This window comes from Nilaparvata lugens, chromosome 9 (genome assembly GCF_014356525.2).
Source record: "Nilaparvata lugens isolate BPH chromosome 9, ASM1435652v1, whole genome shotgun sequence".
Lineage (NCBI taxonomy): Eukaryota > Metazoa > Arthropoda > Insecta > Hemiptera > Delphacidae > Nilaparvata > Nilaparvata lugens.
In genome coordinates this window covers 27,445,392-27,459,470 of record NC_052512.1, presented here as the reverse complement: position 1 = coordinate 27,459,470, position 14,079 = coordinate 27,445,392, and the positions used below count along the sequence as shown (strand labels likewise).

Here is a 14,079-nt window from a genome sequence, read left to right as displayed (position 1 = left end):
CCGAATCTTTTGTAATGCATCTGCAGGCATACAGATCTGATGTCAGCCCCAATTATTCAAGTGGAGCCCTGGCTGCTTACTCATCCTTGAGCTCCAAGTACCATTTTGTTGGTTTCAGAATAGCATGGGTGGTAAGCAGGGTACTCAGAGGTGTCAAACACTCCACTTCCAGCTCCTCTTTGTCAACGATATCCTTATACATATCCTCAGTTTCCACTAGATGGAATAGACTGTCTTTATCTAGATAGAGCAGTTTGAGGCGGTCTTTGTAAAGAGGTCTCATCACATCATAGTGGAACTGGTACATTAATGTCTTGCCAATGTCCAACACTGTCAAACCAATGAAGATAGGCTTGTTCAGCTCTACTTTTTCCTCATGGAATGTTACAGCACAGATATTCTTGCCAAAGACAAGAATACAATCCTTGTATATCGGTCAAACAATCAGTTTTCTCAGTCACTTCTCCTCATTAACAAGATCCATGTTCATTCTCTTTCTCATATTCCCCATTGTCTTGCCAAAGACAGCATTTTTTATTAATTTGGAGAAATTTTTCTCAAACTTGTTCTTTGACTGTTGTCTTAGCTTGATATCGAGCATGATGTAGGGTGCTAGAAAGTTTTCTTGTACAAACTTTACACCTTGATGCACCTTTTCAATCTTCAGTCCATGCTGTACCACCTGTTCTAGAGCGCAGTAGTGACAAACATAATGCTCACAGTCGGTCAATGTTGTCATGAGTCCTACATGTACGGACTTTGGAGTTTTCTTGTTCTCTGCCAGGAATGAGAGGTCATTGTGCTCATCGTGCAATTCGGAGGGGTATTCAATGTCAACTTCGAGAATTCAGCCATACTTCATTTCATCTGGACTAACTGTAATATCCCTTGCCAATGCTTCCAACTCTTCTTGCCCCATCCACTGAAACTCTCGACATGGAAGCGGCTGACACATCGCTTAGTCATACAGGTTGTTGGCGTCTGTATTTGTGAGCATTATGTTTGTGAGCTGGGATCCAACGAGTCTTTCAAAGCTCTTAATGTAGCAGTAGTGGCTATTGATTTTTGCTTCATTCTAGTCCTCAAAAAAAGTGTCGTCACTGCTGCCATCATTTTCACTCTCACATAGAAGGAGAAGATCAAAGTGATTATCAGCCATCTCCTCACTGGCTCTTCTCGGAAATATGATATTGTTCTCATCCACATCTCAGATGTTGACTGACACTACATGATTATCCTTCTAAAAACGATTGATTTGATTAATGCTGGTGCGAAATTATATTCTGTTGAAATTGTATTTTTCAACGAACTGATGATACCTATCATTGGGTGATTGCTCCTTGCACATGTTTGGTAAGGATTGCCCACTTGAAACATTGTTGATCACTATTCTTTGGGTTGATGACGGCTTTGCGTGCTGCTATTTTGGCTGGTAGCTCGATATAGGAAGATCCTTGTAGTGGTATAAGCTTGCTCATGCGTATGAGGAGTCCATCGATGATCAGAGGACTCCATCTACTTGAGTTTCCTCCGAACTTTGCCTTCTCATCCAGTAGAGTGCTCACTGCTTCACTTACGATGTTAGGGAGATCTATGATGTTGAAGATTGAGTAGTTTGGAGTCTCAAAGGCTACATTCTGAAATTCCTCTTGCTTCAAGTTGTGCGGGAACATGTTGACTCTAATACAAGGTTGAACTTGATGGTCCCATGTTCTATGGATTGTTGGGTGATGGTGTGAACGATTTTCTTCTCCAGGTTGAACAGGAAGGTATGAGAGTCCTTGACAGGACCCTCCATGTGAGCTTTATTATAATATAATGTCTACAGGCAGGATTTGAATGCCTTCTCTAGCAGAACAAACTCGTCTGGACTGCTTGACGGCTGCCTACATCTTTTTGCTTTGCTCATCTGAAATATAACATATATATCATTCGTTTATAAAATTTATAATTATTATTTATATTGTTGTAGACTTGATAGCATTCGATGACCATAGAATTGCACCCTGTAAGACAATGTTTAATACAACAAGATTTTAGAATTTCCTATTAAGCCGTGTTGATCCTAAATAATATCATTCAACAGCAATAGTAATGCATTCTATGAGAGCTATGCAAAATGTTAATAGATGAACATTGTTTCAAATAATGAAATTATTTTGAAAATCAATCCACACCATTTTATATGCCTCCATCCTGTTCACCCTGGCCTCATATATGATTGAGCACCATGTCGATAGAGACGGTTCGATAGCATTCATCTATAATTTTGCTGTATTGTGAGCTATTGCATATAAGTGTATAAGCCAGTATATATTGTAATCTACATAAATAAAGTACTCAATCAATCAATCAATCTTTTACTCTTCAGCGTTACTTTCCATCTTAAGATAGCATAGTCCAAAAATAGAAGCCTTCCCCACTGTTGTTAGAATTATGATAATTAGTCCAAAACCAAAGTTTACTTTAATAATACATGTGTAGGTAACCTTTTTTGAATTACTGTGTGTCTACCGCTTCTTCCTAATCTCAGTTCATTGTCAAATCCGTAAGCTATTAATTTATTTCTGTTTATCAACAAAGCCTGAATCCCTTTTCCACATGTATATTACTAGTGTGTATATTAAACTTGCAGCAGGATTCAAGTTGACTTTTCGTGGAATTGGCAATAACAGGAATAACAGTAATCAAAATAATGCCGGTGAACTTATGACGGTGAACTTCTATTGTGATTTTCACCATGGTCACATTCCAACCTTCTATTCGCGTATTCTATTTATATATTCGTTATTCTGTTTTCTCATATGCAGTATTACCTGTCTGTAACTTCTATTATTTCTTCTCTTCCTTCCTCTTCTCATTCTGACCTCCCTCCAAATTAGCTCAATTCATGCTCAAAACTAGTTATACTGTATATTTTTATAATATAGGCATGCTTACTTCATTTCTATACCACATCATTAACTCTGTACTCTATGATATCTGTATCAATCCCTTCGCTCTCTCTTACTCACTTCATCTCTCTCCTTCTGTTTTTCTCATCCCTCCAATTTCATTTTCTTATTATCTACCTAATTTTATGCACCGGATTTTTACTACTTTCTTCTTATATCTCTCTCTTCATCCACCTTTTTAGACAATAATCTTACATAATCTATGTGTATTCTCACACAGCTTAGTCCTCTCTGCACATTCTTCTCTCTAATAACCGTCAACTGCAATTTGAAATCAATCTGCTGATTCATATTTCTCGTTCTTATTTTCCATCTCTCTGTACACTCTCTTTTAATTGTCTATCCTCTCAATGACTTTCATATACTTTCTGTACTTTTTCTGCTGTGTTTCTGCTGGAGTTTTCTTCCTGTTTTCAGACCTGGTTCCTGTGACTTCTCGCACGCGCTCTCTCTCTCTTGCCGCCGCCCTGGCTCTCTCTCGCTCCCCCACCTGCTCGCTCCCATCATCATCTACCACTGCCCACCACATTGGATTATCTGCTGGACTCTGATAAGTTTTATAATAGTGCACTGTAAATTAATTTGTACTAGAATTTCTATTTTTCCAACGGACACCGAACTATCTGATGCATTCATGACTATTCTTGTATTTGAGATTTTCTTAGTTTTAAGCCTTCCTAGTTTTAGTTTTACCTTACCCTTTTATTCGTCTGTCATGCTCTGCTATTTAGTTGGATCTATGTCTTTCTGAGTCTTGAATGATGCCTTCCAGTGACAACCCAGCTCGCTCGCCCTCTCCTCATTTTAACTTGAATAATAATAATGATAACAATATTCAGGACACAGGCATAATATTAGCTAACAACTTCATCCTCTTAAGAATCTTTTTAAAGCCGCTCATCTCAATGTTCAATCACTCAGCTGCCACATTGATAAACTGAGAGCAATTTTCAGATATCAAGACTTCAATGTAATAGGTATTTCAGAATCATTTCTCAAGCCTAGTATTCATTCTAGTCAAGTTGCATTGCCCGGATATAATCTATTTCGAAATGATAGGCTTAATGAGGCTTGTGGAGGGGTTGCAGTCTTTGTGAAAGATTATATAAAAACAAAAATATCAATCTCATCAGAGCAGGAGTATTCTGCCAGACCTGAATTCATGTTACTTGAATTATCTTTATCTAGCTCTATTAACTACTTGTTGGTATCTGCTATCGCCCACCAAAAATTGGCCACTTCAGTGACTTCGAAAATGCCTTACTTTCTTTCATGCCTCATTATAATACTAGCTATGGGAGGTATGAACACTGACCTAAATATGACGAATCGTAACTTTGACTACTTTCAACTGACCACAATATTCCAATGCCTTAGTATGACGCTCAGAAATTTCAAACACATTGACGGAGACGCTTTTTTGAATGACGTAGCTCAAACCCCCTGGCATCAGATTGAAGCCTTACCCACTGTTAATGCAATGGTTGAAACTTTTGAAAATTGGACACTCAATCTGTATGATAAACATGCACCCTATGTGACAAGGAGGATAAACAGAAAACGACGTGTACCATGGATGACTCCTGGAATACTCAGAATGATGGGACAAAGAGACAAAGCTCACAGAAAATTTAAAAAGACATTTGACTTGGACAGTTTAATTGAGTATCGCAGTTTGAGAAATAAAGTAGAACAACAGCTACGGAATTCGAAGACTTGGTACTTCAACTCATTCATGACAGACAATAGATAAGACTCTAGATCACTATGGCGTGGAATAAAAGAATTTGGCCTTGGTGAACAGAAATCTCTAACTGAAATTGACTTAGCTTTGGACGATATTAACAAACATTTCGTTTCTCATTCGACACAACGTGACAAGACAGTCATCAATAATCATAATAATAATCTCAAACATCAGGTAACCAATCTAAATGTACCACTTGAAAACAAATTCAACATTCAACTATATCTGAACTGGACGTTTTTAAAGCAAACTTTGTATTGCTTTACAGCAATGCAATGGGGGTGGATAACATACCAATTAAATTTATTAAAAAAATGTTGTTTGCAGTGTTGCCCACCATAACATTTATTTTTAACAAGTCCCTTGAAAACAACGAATTTCCTGAAAATTGGAAGCTTGCTCTGGTACATCCACTAAACAAAGTCACTTCTCCCAATAAAGTTGATGATTTCAGACCAATTAGTATTTTACCCGCTCTGTCCAAAATACTTGAAAGTGTAATAGTGTGAAATTGAGTGGGTAGATTGTAGTTGTTTTTTTTTGTGTGTCTTATTTTCCAGGCTTTTGAACTGGAATGAACTTTGATTCGTACCTTCAGATTTTAGTGTGAGAATATTTGACCATGTTCATTGAATTTGCTAACTTGTTGCTTAGTTGTCGAAATTGAAGCAATTTTCGTGCATTTTTCAAGTACAGTATCAATTTCATGTCGAAAAACCCACTGTATTTGAAAATTGTAGGAAAATTGACCTTTTTGGAGCTTTGGCTTCTCCACTGGAAGTTATGCTCAACGCTCGTGGAGGGGGAATAATTTTCAGTGAAAAGGCCACAGTTGGTATTGAGACGTGAACGGAAAATCATGTAAAAGTGCGCGAGCCTCGGTCCTCTGAATGTGTCTGTTGCCCATCCAGAGGGACAAATTGAAAAGTTTTTCATTATCAGTACTTTTGTTGTAATTTGTATAGTAATCTGGAATTGATAGAATCCGTAGATGTAAAATTGAAATGGTTAATTGTGTGCGTGAATTCAAGTAGAGTGTAGGGAGTTTCATAACGTCTGAGATTGAGTTTTGGATTAAGTGGTCTCAAAAGTAAAATTTGAAATTGTTGAAATGGTGAGTGCCAAACTGTTGTTTTCATTCAACTTGAAATTTAGTACATAGAATGACCGAGGCCCGAATTTAGTTGCAGCAAGTTAGCAGGTTCCCAAAATATATGGATTGAAATTGAATATTACTTATTTTTCTGAGTAACTCTGTTTGAAAATTTGACATGATTTCTATTGATTCGTTAATGAGTTTAATAAACCTGAGGTTGAATTTTAAAAAGTATTTTCCATTGAAGTTCCTGGCTCGTAGTAACTATGTTTGCTAGAATATGTGACAATGTTGATAATCTGTGCATTTGAATGAACGAATCCACTAAAAGCTTCCAATCAATCAAGGATTCGAATACCGGTAGATGAATTGATAGCAGTGAACTTTAGCAAATATTATAGAAGAGAAGAAACATCCACCCTCCGTTTACAAAAGGATTGTTCATTCACAAGTTGTAGAGTTTCTAGAAGCCAATAGGAAACTACATAATTTCCAATCTGGATTCAGAAAATCTTTTTCTACTGAAACCGCTCTCTTGCGTGTCACCGATGATATTAGGTTAGCTATGGATCAAAGAAAGTGTACTGTCCTCAGTCTGTTTGATTTATCAGAAGCATTACACACTGTAGATCATGAAATTCTCCTGAACAAACTAGCTATTCTTGGGCTCACATTCCCACATCTAATGAATTGTAACTCTGTGCTCAATGATATGCAAGTAACCTTAAACGATAAACTTCAGCGATGTCAAAACTATTGCCTCAGGTTTGTTTACTCTCTCCAACGCCATGAACGGATCACTCAAGCTCATATTGACAGTTCAACTTTAAAGTTACCTGATCAGAGAATGCTTTGTATAATCAAGCTTGTTAGGGAAATTTTAAAATATGGTGAACCAATCTATTTCAAAAACGATTTTAAATTTGTCTCTGAAGGTAGGGGAATTGATGCTTCCCACACTAGAACAGGTAAAAATACAGAGTGGGGCAGAGCCGACTGACGAGTTTGAAAGGGTTATAAATAATGAACGGATAAACTTAGAAAAAAATGGTTTGGTTTATTGAATTCAGCTCGAAGAATAGTTTTTAGTGTTAGTTTTTGAAAATTATATCGGTTAAATGGCGGCCATCAGCAGCTATACACTGATGTAGCCTATTTTTGAAATTTTCAAACGCATTTTGGCATATTGCCACTGGTAAGGCCTGAATCTCCTCCCTGATTTTCTCCTTAAGCTCTTCCAAAGTGTGTGGGCGATGTTTGAAAACATTTTCTTTGAGGTAGCTCCACAGGAAAAAGTCACAACACTCAAATCGGGTGAGCGTGCCGGCCAATTCACGTCCCCCCTCAGAGAGATAAGTCGCCATGGGAACATTTCTCTCAACAAATCCATTGAAATGCGCGCTGTGTGGGCTGTAGCCCCATCCTGCTGAAACCATATTTCCCCCATGTCTTGTTCCTCAGCAAGTTCTTCCAATTTGGGTTGCAGAAACGTTTGTAACATTGTGACATAACGCTCGGAGGTGACAGTGACGGTGATGTTGTCATCTTCGAAGAAGTATGGCCCTATCACTCCAAATTGAGAAACGGCACACCAAACTGTCACTTTTGGTGAATTAAGTGGTCTCTCATGAAGTTGTCGAGGGTTATTTGCTGCCCAGTACCGGAAGTTTTGTTTGTTGACAGCTCCACACAGATGAAAATGAGCCTCGTCACTGCAGAAAAGAGTCGCCATTGCCGGGATGCGTTGAAGCATTTCCTTGCAACAATTTTTACCGTTCAAAAAATCGGCGGCATTTAATTTTTGCACAATCATGATTTTATATGGATGAAAAAACAAATGTTCATGAAGAATCCTCCTAATTGAACGGCTGGACATCCCCAAAGCTATTGCATGCCTGCGTGCAGAACGCCTCGGTGATTGCTCAACTGCTGCTCTCACAATTTCAATATTTTCGGGAGTTCTCACTGTTCTTGGTGCGCCATGTCTTCTTTCTTGTCGTGTACTACCAGTTTTCTCGAGTTGATGAACCCACGCTCTGATAGAGTTCACAGATGGGACGGGTTTGTGGACAGGAATGTTAAAATGTCGTCGAAACGCCCGTTGAACTGCGATAATCGAATGTTGATTTTTGTAAAAAGCGCGTACAACATAACCGCGATGCTCTCCCGTCCAATTCATGATGCACACTGAAAACTATTCTCCCGGGACTGTACAATGACACCCACCGAGCCTGCCTACTCCCACCACAGGCTGAGCAGTGCCCCATCCAAACTCGTCAGTCGGCTCTGCCCCACCTTGTACTTCAAGAACTCCAAATCATCGAAAAACTATTTATACAAAATCCTCCCTTGTTAGCGGTTGTCGTGCATGGAATGCACTCCCAAATCAAATTAGGTCCATAGAGTCGAGCGGGCTTCACCCGTAAATTGAGACATTATCTTTTAGAAAAAATGGCTGAAACTGTCCAACCCTGAAGCAGCATGACATTCAATTGAACCTTCCATAATCCCTATCCTTATCCTTCATAATCATTTCCCTCCACTCACAAGTAAAAACTATGGGGTTTCTCTTTTTATTTCATTCATGTAAATTTAGCATAAAAAATGTGTATAGGCTACATTTAAGGGGCATGTCTAGGAAGGCTGTTCAAAAAGTGTAGTACTAGGTAAATTTAACAGATGAGATGGGGAGCGGAGTGAAAAAGCATGCTGGCCCACAAACATCGGTCTTCATAGCTCTACTCTCTCTCAATCGATGCGCTCTCTCACACATCAGTCTTCTCTTTCTAGAGAAAGAAGTTCATTCAGTAGCACCACTATCACAATTGACACGCGCACTCACTCTCACATCAGTCTTCTCTTCCTAGAAAAGTCCATTATTATTATTATTATTATTATTATTATACACTGCATTGTCTACTCATTCTGCGGCTGTTCTAACATGACTGATCTGCTTTTGAGTAGCCTGGCTATAGATTGATTGTATTCTATTGCTTCAACAGTGTTATCAAAGAACACTTCATTTGACTAATTCTTCTAAATCGACATACAAGTTCATTAATATATGAGTGCACTATCCATATATATAAAAGCGAAATGGCACTCACTGACTGACTTACTCACTCACTCACTCACTCACTCGCAGAACTAAAAATCTACCGGACCAAAAACGTTCAAATTTGGTAGGTATGTTCAGTTGGCCCTTTAGAGGCTCACTAAGAAATCTATTGGCGATATTTTAACTCTAAGGGTGGTTTTTAAGGGTTTAAAGTTCGAATTTTAGCATGTATATTCTTCTTATTCCAATATCTTGGAACTATAATTGAAATGTCCATACCATATGTTAATATAGAACTATAATCTAGAGAGAGTACCTCTTCGAAACAGTTCTGTGGGTAGATGACACAAGCTGATTTGTAAACTTTTCAGGAGAGCAATTTGAAAGTTTGGCATAGCTGCAAAAATTATCTATCATATTTTTTCTTACCCATTTTACACTAATATAATCAGCTGATCATTGACTATTTGAATATAAAATATCAAGGGATAAAACATTTATTTAAATTGAGGATTGAATTTATTTAATTGAGGATTTTTGCTAGTGATGTCAGAGATATCATGTTTTGCCACCTGCCAAATGTTTCAAACCACAATGTAACAGTATAGGAAATATCTTAAAAATCGATTATTTAGAAATTTGAATATATTTTTCAACAATTAATTAATATTATTTACAAGTATTGATCAAGTTAAACAAACTTGAACTGTTTGCAAAGTTGTATGGGTTATGCAGTTCTCAATAGAGGTTATTGATTTTCAGATTTTATAATAGCCTACCAGTACATACACTTATCAAATTTTGCCATCTTTTGATAATTGGATTATAATACAAACCGGTAGAAGAGTGTTGAGATATATGTACTTATCAATATTTGTCAACTTGGGGTTTGGAAGAAAATGCTCTATCAGGCTTGAGCAAGGCCTATATCTCAGCTATTTAAAGAGATACAACATATTAATTACTAGCAGGTAACCCGTGCTTCGCAAGGGTCTTTCTTAAAACTTGACGTAATGAAATCTAGAAGAATTCAAAATAGGCCTATGTACAGTGAGTCAGTCATTCTATCAGGGCTCGAATAATTTTGAAATTTTAATTAAATAAAAGTGGAAGAATATAATTTCTTTATCTAAATAACAACACCTTCATTGAAAAACCTGCATGCGTTTTCATATTGCCGATACAGCATTGATGAAACTGTAGACGTTTATTTAGCATTTGTCTCAAGAATTGTTCTAGCTGTAAATTTAATAATCCATGCCACGTGTAGGCCTAAACATTGCATCAGGAAAACGAAGTTTCAAAATATGTTTTTCAGGTAGAAAGCAATATAGAAACAGATGTACCTTTTTTAATTTCGACCATATATGATTTGGTGATTTTTTAATGAAATCGAATGTACCATTAATGAAATTTAAACATTAATTCTGAAAAATCTAAAAAGAAAATTAAAATTTGGGCTTCCAGGTGCACGAGATTGATATTTTTAGAATCTATGTGCAAAATTTGGAAATCTAAATCATTCCCGTTTTTCCGGTATGCAATCAACAAGTTGACATGTTTTGATGCGAACAAACGAACACATGAACAAACACAACCCTACTCTCTCTTATTATATAGATAGTACCATCTTATAGATCTAATTTTTCTGTGACTTATCAACTTGTGTCATCTACCCACAGAGTTCTTCTGGTAACTAAATTAAAAATTTTGTCACATTTGGCATTAAGTTTTCACATTTTTTGGCACAAAAAATGATTCCAATAATATAATAAATCAAATCAAATTGGTTTTTATTATCCATGATAACATGAAACAGCTGTTATATAGCTAAGGTGAACGTTATATTTTCGAGCTCAAAATTTAAGTGGTTTTATTCTCTATTTTGTGAATTTAACGTTTTTTTTATGTTTTTACAAAAGTTTTACTATCAATCTATCAAAATTTGAAATTGTTTGTTTTATTCTAACCTATACTCTCAGATTGTGATTTGGTGTAGAAAATTGAAATGGACATAACCTATGTATAATATTTGCACAATTTGAAACTGAATTAGGAAATTGAAAAAGTTTTGGGCAATAGCCTGTTTTTTCTTTCCCGATCATTATATTGTTTGTGGTAATCTAATAAATAAATAAATAATTAACAGGGCACAAAAATTCAAATCATACAACGCTAAATATTATAACGCTACAATGATTCATAAGCATAGTTTTATTCAGAAGCAAAGTACTTGTGACTGTATTAGCATGATTCAGAACTGGGCTAATATACGGTAGCAAATATTACGAGAAGTACCTAATTCCTGATTCACCAAAACAAGTGCAGATCACCATGTACAACGGCCTGTAAACAACTGAACAATGGACAGTTGATAACTGTCTATTTTTCTATTTTATAAACAATCGAATTCATTTCTGGTCAATTATGAATTTAATAGAATCTACCGCGCAGGCGCCAGCAGGCGCCTAAACCCAAAAAATTTATGATTCATATAAGCATAATTCTATTCAGAAGCAAAGTATTTGTGATTCTGCACGATTCAGAAAACATTCCAAAGAAGAAGATCGTCAGTCGTTACAATATTGACCCTATTGGAAACCCCCCCTCACTACAATGACAAGGACGCAGTCTGCGCAATCTCCCCCCCCCCCCCCCAACGTTACCAATCCTGTACAGTGTCATACTGTACATTAGTTTTTGCATTTCACCTTTCTTCCAATTGAATACTTGTACCCTATTACTACTTCAAAGAAAGTAAATGTAAATGAAAAAAAGTGAACAGAGAATTGGCTTATCTTGGAAATCTTGCAGTATACTAAAATTATTTTTTTATTGCAGAAATTTTCGTTGAAGCATGAACTATTATTCATTCATATTATCCAATAACTTACTTTTTCTCGAGAATTTAGGAATGATTGGTTGTTTTCTAATTACAGTATAAGAAAAAAACATGTAAAACTTGATCTCTCCAAAACTAAATTTTTCCCGGGTAGTATCATGTAAAGTTCTTGGGTTGAATTTGAATTGCCATGCATGGCCCAACATGGATAATAAAGAATTCGATGAGAGAAGAATGAACCATGTCTCCAAAATAGCTGTACAAATAGAATATAGTACAGATTTCATGTGATATTGAAATGAAATGGGAATAAATAATAATATAAATGTCAAACTACTGTATAAACATATAGAATAATAGAGCATATTATATGAATATAGTATATAACATAAAACACAATAGCGCAGACAAGAAGACGGGCAATATCTCATTGAACAAAAACAATCAATTGTTTCGACAACCGAAAACCAGTTTTCCGGTGTGAGTGTGTGTACTGTATAATCATAGCAGTTGGGACTGTGTTAGTGAGTTCGACCACACTTTTTCGAAAGGCTAGTAGGGAATTGAAGCTTTCTCGATTGCGAGTTCTTTGCAGGTACTTCGTTCTAGCGTGTTTCGGACGCTATTTTCCAACCGATAATCATGAAAATGGTACCAAATTGTTCAGAAAGATTTGGACATCTGGCGCCGTACCGCCAAATTTTGATATCACTTATCAATTTTTTCCTATTGAACGTCAAACTTTGCCAAATTTTCTCCAAGTTCATCGAATTTTAAAGTCATTTTATAGTTGGAAAATTTGAATCAGCAAATCTCTTTTCTAATAATAAATTTCACTCCCTCATTATTCCAATTATTATATCATATCGATTTTCTAATTATTGGGAATTAACTTTTTCTTTATTTTTATCCTTATTATTCACTCTTCTCTGTTAATTGATTCAACTTCGAAAGATTTATCGTTTCCATGATTTGGTTTTTACTTATTGATATTTTCAGTCTTAATTTTTTTTCTTTTCACTTAGACAAGATTTCGTTCGAATTTTTAACTTTATTTTTTATGCTTGAGTGCTGAAGGGGAGGGTATCCTTGATACCCTCTCTGAGAACTTGTTGCATCACCTGGATATAATATTTTCCGAAATGATAGATTAAATAAAGCTTGTGGGGGTGTAGCAGTCAGTACACGTACCTACCTGTCTACCATCCCTCTACCTACCTATTGTGGGTAGATTTATGGTAGACCTATTGTGGGTATATTACATTCCTCAACCAATCATCCTACATCCATATTTTATACAATGAAGATTCGAACCCAGGTCTTCTAGAAGGGAAATCAGAAGAGTTAACCACTACACCATGATGGATATCTTTTGTTGAATCAACTTTTCCAATAGAATAGCTATAGGTACCGAATAAACATATATAATTGACCTCTTTTTATACAGAAAACATATAATGGAATGGATACTTGTGTACTTACCTCTTTTGCACAATTGAAGATCAAAACTATGTAGCAGTCTGACACAGGTAGTGTGCTCTGGACTAGTACTGGTGACTGGTGAGCTACAACAGTACCTAACACTGTGTTCTCAAAGCCTGATCTGGCCGGCTAAAAACAGTGGTGATGCTGTGCAAGACGGTGTGCTTCAAAACCAGTACTAGGAGCTACAAAACAGCATCACTGAATGCTCTAAGCATGGACTGGCGAGCTATTAGCAGTGACAATAAAGCACAAATGCAGTGTGCTCAAAACCAGTACGTTATTCTCACAAAACTAGTACTAGGAGCTACAAACTGCAACGGTGTGGCACTGCTGACTGCTGAATAATGCAGAGTCTGAGCAGCGGTATAGCTGGGTTCAAATAACAACTGTTTTGAGAAGCACGAAAATCAGGGCATACACACTAGACACTCTCTCAACTGTGCTGAGAACTGTAACTGATGGTCCTACACTGTTGTGCACACTATATATGCACTCCCAAGTGGGTGGGGAGTCTTCTGATTTATGTTTATTTATTTTTGATTGATTTTTATTAATTTTTTTTTTACCTTGACCTTGAATGTGAAGTACTCGGAGTTTTGACCTTGACCTTGACCTTGACCTCGACCTTGACCTTGACCATGACCATGACCTTTCAAAGAATAAATTCGGGTTCATATGAGGGTTGAATATTTTAAAGTGATGGAGTAAATTTTGAAGAGTAATTTTCCATTCCAAATAGGATCCTCAATGAAACTTAGGTACTGACAAATTATTGTAACTAGAGAACTGTTAGATGTTTCTATAATTTTCATCAACTCTGTATAATCAAGAGTAGCGGATTTTTAAGATTACAATACAACAGTTCTTAAGCAAGCTCTCCAACCCAGGGGGTCATTA

The 14,079-nt window shown here is 36.5% G+C and overlaps 1 protein-coding gene across 1 annotated transcript in view; it reads right to left on the bottom strand.

Moving 5' to 3' along the window:
• Positions 1-14,079, bottom strand: part of LOC111051414 — a 149,401-nt gene that overhangs the window by 19,522 nt on the left and 115,800 nt on the right. The gene's annotated exons all lie outside the window — the stretch shown is intronic.